General features: G+C 37.5%; 1 pseudogene; it reads left to right on the top strand.

Moving 5' to 3' along the window:
* Positions 1-1,024: 1,024 nt before the first annotated feature.
* The window catches only part of LOC110223792 (uncharacterized), a 55,054-nt pseudogene continuing 48,503 nt past the window's right edge, over positions 1,025-7,575 (top strand).

Raw genomic sequence — 7,575 nt, 5'->3', positions numbered from 1 at the left:
TGTCCAGAGACAAACAACCCACCTTTTTCCAAGGTATGACTTAAACCTAGGTTTCCCTGACTCCAAGGACAGGCAGACAAAACATTTGAAAGGCCTGCAGGTTCCATACCTTGATCGTGCAAATAACATTTTGCTTGTGTACATAAATGCTGAAGTGGAATGATCAGGGTGAGGTGAGATTAGGATCAGGGGAGAACAATGCTTTCATCAATCAACAAGCTTTTATGAAGAATACCTACTATGTGCCCAGCATTGGGCTAAGCACAAAGAAGATTAGCAGAATGACTGAAACAATCCCTACTTGCAAAAGATCTTATACTTTGGGAAGGTTCCATGCAAGAAACGAGTCTTGAGCAGAGTTTTAAAAGCTTGGGGATTGGGAAGAGAGGTCAGATATATGGTTTGACCGAAAAAAGCAAAGAAGCCATCTCGAGACAAGTAGTTCATTTATGTCTATTGAAAACTCACTATTTCTGCTCTTCAGAGAGCTTACTTTACTAAAAGGAGCTCATCTTTCAAAAAAAATATGCTTGCATTACATTGACAGAGATGCTAGTACTGTCTGGGAATCCTCAGCTTTTGTGTCTGTGGCTGAATGAGAACAGTGCGTGAAATTGGGTCCATCTCATTGATGCTTTGTCTAGATGTCTCTGCCACATGATGAGAGTTCAGAAACACCAGTTGTGCCACTTGGATGGAGTGTTTTGATTCCATATCCAACTGATTATGATAAATAAACTTCATCTAAATTATCTGAGATATTTGGCTACAGTTATTTTTTAATTTACCCCTCCTTCCAGGTCAAAGGACTCCCCACCTCTTCATGGAGGCCCTCTTGGTGACTGCATTGTCTTTCTATACCTGGTCATGGTTCAGAAAAATGCCTTTTTTGCTTGCCAACACCACCATGCACGCTGGGCAGTGCCAAATTCGGGTCCAAAGGGGGAGCTCACTTTGCTTGATCAGCATTAGACTTTATATTGAGCCTGGGAAGGAGAAAATGTGTGTGTTGTCAGCATCCACCATGCCAGGGAGAATGTGGGGTTTGTCAGCAGTAGGAGCTCTCCTGATCACAGCAGTGAATGTACCTAGTGTGGCACTCAGAACATCTGCTGCACTTCGTAGGAACCAACCAACTCAGATTTCACATGCAAAAAATACTCAGGTATGTCAAATAGATAAGCTTTGCATCCTCTACTAAATCCAGTATTCAATTTGGAAATGTTTTTTTCTTTGGAAGCTTTAACAGGTAAAGCTATATTTCAGAAGCAAAATCTTGGTATAACATTCTTCCACAAATAAAATACTGCTAGAATAACACTTTCTTGTTGCCTATTCAACAAATTAGCTTACTTTATTTTATATATTGTATATTTATATATGCATATATTAGTGCACATCTATATTTTAAATAAATTATTTTTGTTTATGTCATATAATTAAAACAGCTAGCATTTATATAATGCTTTAAGTTTATAAAGTGCCTTACTTATTTTATTTGATTCTCAAACCAACCCTGTGAAGTAGGTGCTAGGGGCTAGGTCTCCAAAATCCTGAACCTGTTTCAAACGATGGTCCTGGAGACTTCCCACTAGCCTAATGACATTTCCATTTCCTGAAAGATTCTCTCAATGAAATACCACCTCTGTCATATATTTTGTCTCTTAGAAACTTTATCTTGTACCCTGAAATTATGGGCTTTTACCTGGCTTAGTGTGAAGAGGCAGTCTAACTCTGTTTAGGATGACCTAACTTGGGTTAATAGACTCTTAAAATATTCTTAAAAATCTGTTTTCATCTCTATAACAATTCATTAACCCACCTCCCCTTCACACCTCAGAGGAAGCTCACTCTTGTAACAAATAAATGTAGTTAAGCAAATTAAGTCAATACTTTGGCTATATTTGATTTGCATCTCAAGTCCATTACCTCTTTGCCTAGAGGTGAGAGATATTTTTCAGAGTCAATCTTTTGAAGTCATAATTAATTGCTATTTTGACTAGAGTTCCAAGTTCTTTCTTTTTTTAATGATCTAATATTTTATTTTTCCCCCAATGACATGTAAAAATAATTTTTAATATTCATTTAAAAAATGAGTTTTAAATTCTCTTCTTTCCCTCTCCTCCTCATTGAAAAGGCAAACAATTTTATATAGGTTATACATGGGTAGTCATGCAAAACATATTCCATGTTAGTCATGTTGTGAAAGAAAACAGACAAAAAACTCAAGAAAAATGAAGTAAAGATAAAGTATGCTACTATATGCATTTAGACTCCATTAGCTCTTTCTCTGGAGATGGATAGCATTTTTCATCATCTGGAGATGGATAGCATTAGGGGACAGCTAGGTGGCGCAGTGGATAGAGCACCGGCCCTGGATTCAGGAGGACCTGAGTTCAAATTCGGCCTCAGACACATAACACTTACTAGCTGTGTGACCCTGGGCAAGTCACTTAACCCCATTGCCTAACCAGGGGGGGAAAAAGAAAGGAAGACTCTGAGATCAATGTTCATCCTCTCTGGATTAAGGTGAAGGTCTTAGTAGATTTTCCAACACTGAAATTTATATAATATACTTTGTTCTAGTTTTTTACTATAACAAAAATTTTGAATATTGCTTGTAAATGTTTCCTAGAATCTTTGAACCCATTCACCACTCTATCAACAATGCATTAATGTGCTTGGTCTATCACAACCTTTCCAGTGTTTGTCATTTTCTTTCCTTTTTTGTCATTCTTGCCAATCTGGTAGATGTGAGGTAGAATTTTAAAGTTGTTTGAATTTGCAATTCTTTCATTAGTGATTAGAGATGTATTCATATAGTTGTTTGTTTATATATCTTTATTTGAAAACTTCCAATTCATGTCCATGATCATTTATCTATTGGGGAATTGTCTTATTCTTTTAATATTTTTATCACTTCTTTATAAGTCTAGAATTTAGAACTCAATCTGAGAAATATGTTGTGAAGATCTATTATGAATTGTTCCCTTCTAGTTCTAATTGAACCAAAGTGGTCTATTTAATTTTAAGCTAATTTCTCTTCCTTGTTTAATAATTTCTCCCTTAATCATAGTTGTGAAAGGCATCTCTTAATGTGTCTTCTATTTTTAAAAATGATGTACCTTTTTTTATTTGGATCATATGTACATTTGCAGTTTATTTTGGAAGATGGCGTAAGATGTTGGTCTAAATCTAATTCCTTTTAGACTGCTTCCCAGTTTTACCAGAGTTTTTTCTGTACAAAGAGTTTTATAGTTGTATTCATATAAGTCCTAAGGATGTCTTGGCAGGTCAGTTCCCAGATATTGTATACATTCATTAGTTATTCTGAAAAGAATGTCTTTTTCTAACTATTCATGCTATATTTGGTTATTACATAGAGAGAAACTGATTATTTTTGTGGGTTTTTTAATATCCTGCTACTTAGATAAAGTTATTAAATATTTCCATTTATTTTTCACAGAATCACTAGGGTTCTCCACATCATATCATCTGAAAAAGAAATCATCTTTTTTTCTTCGATTACATTTATTCCCTCAATTTTCTTTTCTTTCTTATTGCTATAGCTAGACTATGCTGAATGTTGATGCTTTATCCATGATATTACTGGAGAGGCCTCTATTGTTTCTCTATTATAGATAATGCTAGTTCTTGGTTTTTGAGAGATTAATGATTAACTCTAGTGCCTCAATGAGGTACAAGTGCTTTTTTCCCTGATTAAATCAAATAATCAGAAGAGATTGTGAACAGGGTCTATACACCACCTGGAATTAATGAAAGCTATTGTGGAGGAGAGACTGAGTCATGTCCTGAGCACTTTATATAAAAGGGAGAAGCTATTTCAGAATAAGTGAAGATGTAATTCTGAGCCTGAATTTAAGAGGTTGGAGCAAGCATGGCACAAAGGGAGGACTGAGTGGTGACAGAAAAGGGAGACAAGGAGGATAATCTTTGGCTCTAAAGGCATCATAGAAATGAGGATCCCAGCTGAAGGAAGTTCCAAGAAATCATTCTGCTCTTTCGCCAACTTCCCATTCTCATATGTGACTAACCACAGATACTATAATTTGCTATTTTATTGGCTAAAAGTTTCTAGTAAGCAGAATTTTGCCTCAGCTATAAAGAGGCCAGGAGTTAAAACTAGAAATAGAAATAAATAAAAAGTTAGGCAGAGAATTTTTTTCATCAAAAGTAAACTTTTTAATGCTGTAGAAGAAGAAAACAAGAGGAGCTTAGGTTGCCGTCATGTTGTTGCCTAGACTTAAAATGATCTGTATATTTGAATCTGTATAATTGTAGAAACATTTTCATTTTTATCTTAAAACAAAAACAAAAAACATTTACTTAGGTTTATGGCTTTAGTTCTTGTATTAGGCTTAGGCAGGTTCTGCCGCCTCCTGCACTGGTGGGTAGGGTGGCTAGGTCTAAGCGTTGTCTCCCACTCTAGTTCCTAGACAGGAAGATTGTTACACTGAGGGTAGGTTCTGTCTATGCTATATTCAAGAATCAGTGACTCTATAATCCAAGAATAAGAAGTTGCTTGGGGAGCTTTACTTTCTTTTTTTCTTGGTTAGGCAATGGGGTTAAGGGACTTGCCCAGGGTCACACAGCTATATATCTAAGGCTGGATTTGAACTCAGGTCCTCCTGAATCCAGGGCCGGTGCTCTATCCACTGCGCCACCTAGCTGCCTTGGGAGCCTTACTTTCTCCCAAGTGCTGGGCTGGAGCTGGGAGTTAAGCACTGCCCACTGTCTCAGTCCATCTCAGCTTCTGCCTCTCTTGTGAGGCTTCACCCCATCCCATTTCTGTTCCTATTGACTTTATTTATTTCTTTGTACAATTACTGAAGTGAGGTATGAGGCTTCAGGGCACAGACTCTGTCTTAGATAACACTTGTTTTAAGTCACCTCCAGACCCTAATTGAACTGCTATTGTTGGTTTTCCTACACAGTCACCTATTCAGAAGTCTTTAGCTTCTGACTTCATGCCTCTATCACCCAAGGAGCTGGAGCTCTTTTCAGGATGGTCTGCTAGCTGACACTTCCAAAATGTCATTGGCCCAATTTCCTGAAGCTGTCAGTTACTGAGAGGCTTAAACCTCCTAAAATGGCCTGTCTCTTTTGTACCATTCTGTTGGAGGTACAGTTCCAATGGTAGCACTTTCTTAGTTCAGGTTTAATTTTGAGATGAAATGAGGCACTTCTAAGTCATTAAACATTTAGCAAAGAAGGTTTACTTTACCCTAACACAGCAAGGACATGCAGCTAGGATACAATGGCACTTAGCTTCCTCTTTGGTAGACACAGCTGCGCCTGACTCCTCATGAAGATGAATCTGGCCAGTAAGTCATCATGGTATGGTGACTCATGTGGTCTCAGAGTGGTTGGGACTTTTATGTTCCCAGATGACCAGGAAGCTGTCAGGGAAGCTGGGGCCTATCAGGTCCCAGGGGCAGCTTTTTTTTTTAAATTTTGGGTAAAGCCTCCCCAGGTTGTCTGTAAGAGGAAAGAAGCTGGGTCAGGTAAATACTGGTCCTATAACACATCCTTAGTGTGATATAGTAGTTCAGTGGAGTTTTTTTTTTAAGGCTCTATTTCATTTGACCCTCTTCAAGTCAAGTCAATACGCTTTTATTAAGTACTTACTTCAGTCAGGCACTGTGTTAAATGCAGGTAACACAAACATAAGCAAAAATAGAGGCATTCTCTGCTTCTCTTACTTTGTAATAATTGCCTCTGCTTATTTTGTAATGGGGAAAGACTACACATAAAATGGAAATGAAATATGCTAGTGAAAGGGGATGGTACTCATGCAAAGCCAGAAGAGTGAAGAAGTTAGCAGGCTTAGGTTGGGCACTTCATCAAAATGATGGTTAGGAATAGAAAAAGACTCAAGAATTAGAGAAGGCCATTACAGGAGCATAGAGACTTTCCAGGGTGAGAAGGCCATAAGGGATAGAGGCGTCTTCCAAGGTGAAAAGGCTGCTAGGGAATGGTGAAAAGTTCAAAGAATCAGTAGTGGAACTAGGAGAGGATTGGAGTTTGCTTAAAACCATTCATGAAACCATCTCAACTAGAATTCCTTTAAAATATTTTTCAGGAAGAATATTTAGGATCTACATGCTCATAAATAACTATTACAATGAAACTCATTAGAACACCCACTTTATGTAATTCTCTTTTGATAAATGTAAGTCACATTTTTCAAACAGTTTTCTAGAATTTTGAAATGGAATGGAACCAAAAGATTTTTTTGGTTCACTCTCATTTTATAGATGTGGAAACTGAGGCCTAAGTATGAAAAAAACATCTATCTTCCAAAAGTCACACAGCTGGATAGTGGAAGATCTGGCATTATAACTTAGGTCTTTTGCTTCTGGCCTATAGTGTCCTTTCCATCTGACATTCTGTCTTCCCTAGTGGAACATTCTCCTTGGGGCAGAAAGAAGCCATCATCATACAGCTGCATGGGACACCTATGTTTATAGTATTCTCTATATTCCTTTATCACTACTTGTATATAGTGACTCAGATGGTGGACTAAAACACGAGGTCATTTTGACTTCCTGTAGACCTAAACTCTGCTACCTGCTATAGCCCTCCTGACAAAATGAAAACTGGAATTTTTTTTTAAGTGAGGCAATTGGGGTTAAGTGACTTACCCAGAGTCACACAGCTAGGAAGTACTATATGTGTGAGGCCGGATTTGAATTCAGGTTCTCCGGAATCCAGGGCCGGTGCTCTATCCACTGTACCACCTAGCTGCCCCCAAAAATGGAATGTTAAAGTCAAAAATGTATAGGTAGATATGGTCCTGCCAAGAAGAAATAATCAAAGCCCCAAACAAAGACTTTCAACTTTATTATACTCTTCTGGGCTCTACCCTTCATAGCATCAGAAAACCTGGGATCAAATCTACCTGCTCCTCTTGCTGGCTATGTGACTCTGAGTAAGTCATGCAAGTTCCCTGAGCCTCGGTGTACTTGATCTTTAAAATGGGGGCAATACCTGCCTCACAGGGTTGTTCTAATGAGAATCACAAATATTAATGCATTATAGTATGTCAATAATGTTGTTGCTGCTGCTGATAATGATGCTAATCTTAGCTTAGAGGAAGATTTGACAATCTTCCCACCACCCCAGTCCACCTTAAGATGAAATAATTTGACTATCTCGTTACCCTTATTTCACATCATGATAGTCTTTCATTCTTATTCTGGTAGGCTCTTTTGTTCATTTAATTAAAAAATATTTTAAATCCCTTTTGCTGATGTCTTTTGTTTTTACATCAACTGTTTCCTTTCCTTATTTCCTTTCCAGAAAGCAAACCTTTATAACAAAGATTAATAAGAGAGGAAAACAGTTTAGCAAAACTAACTCACATATCAAAAAAAATCTGGTAAATTCACTGTTCCATATCCAAAGCCCTCTACCTTTGCAAAACAGCTTAGAAAAGTGTATTTTCATATCTCTTTCTTGGGGCTAAACTTGGTCATAAAATTTCAAAACGTTCAGATTTGGCTGTTTTGTAGTTCTTTCTATTTACATTGCTACAGTCATACACACACACAC

The sequence above is a fragment of the Phascolarctos cinereus genome, unplaced genomic scaffold, assembly GCF_003287225.1.
Source record: "Phascolarctos cinereus isolate Bilbo 61053 unplaced genomic scaffold, phaCin_HiC Scaffold_726;HRSCAF=1367, whole genome shotgun sequence".
Classification (NCBI taxonomy): domain Eukaryota; kingdom Metazoa; phylum Chordata; class Mammalia; order Diprotodontia; family Phascolarctidae; genus Phascolarctos; species Phascolarctos cinereus.
The sequence above is the reverse complement of the archived record's forward strand: the minus strand, read 5'-3'. Positions and strand labels throughout refer to the sequence as shown.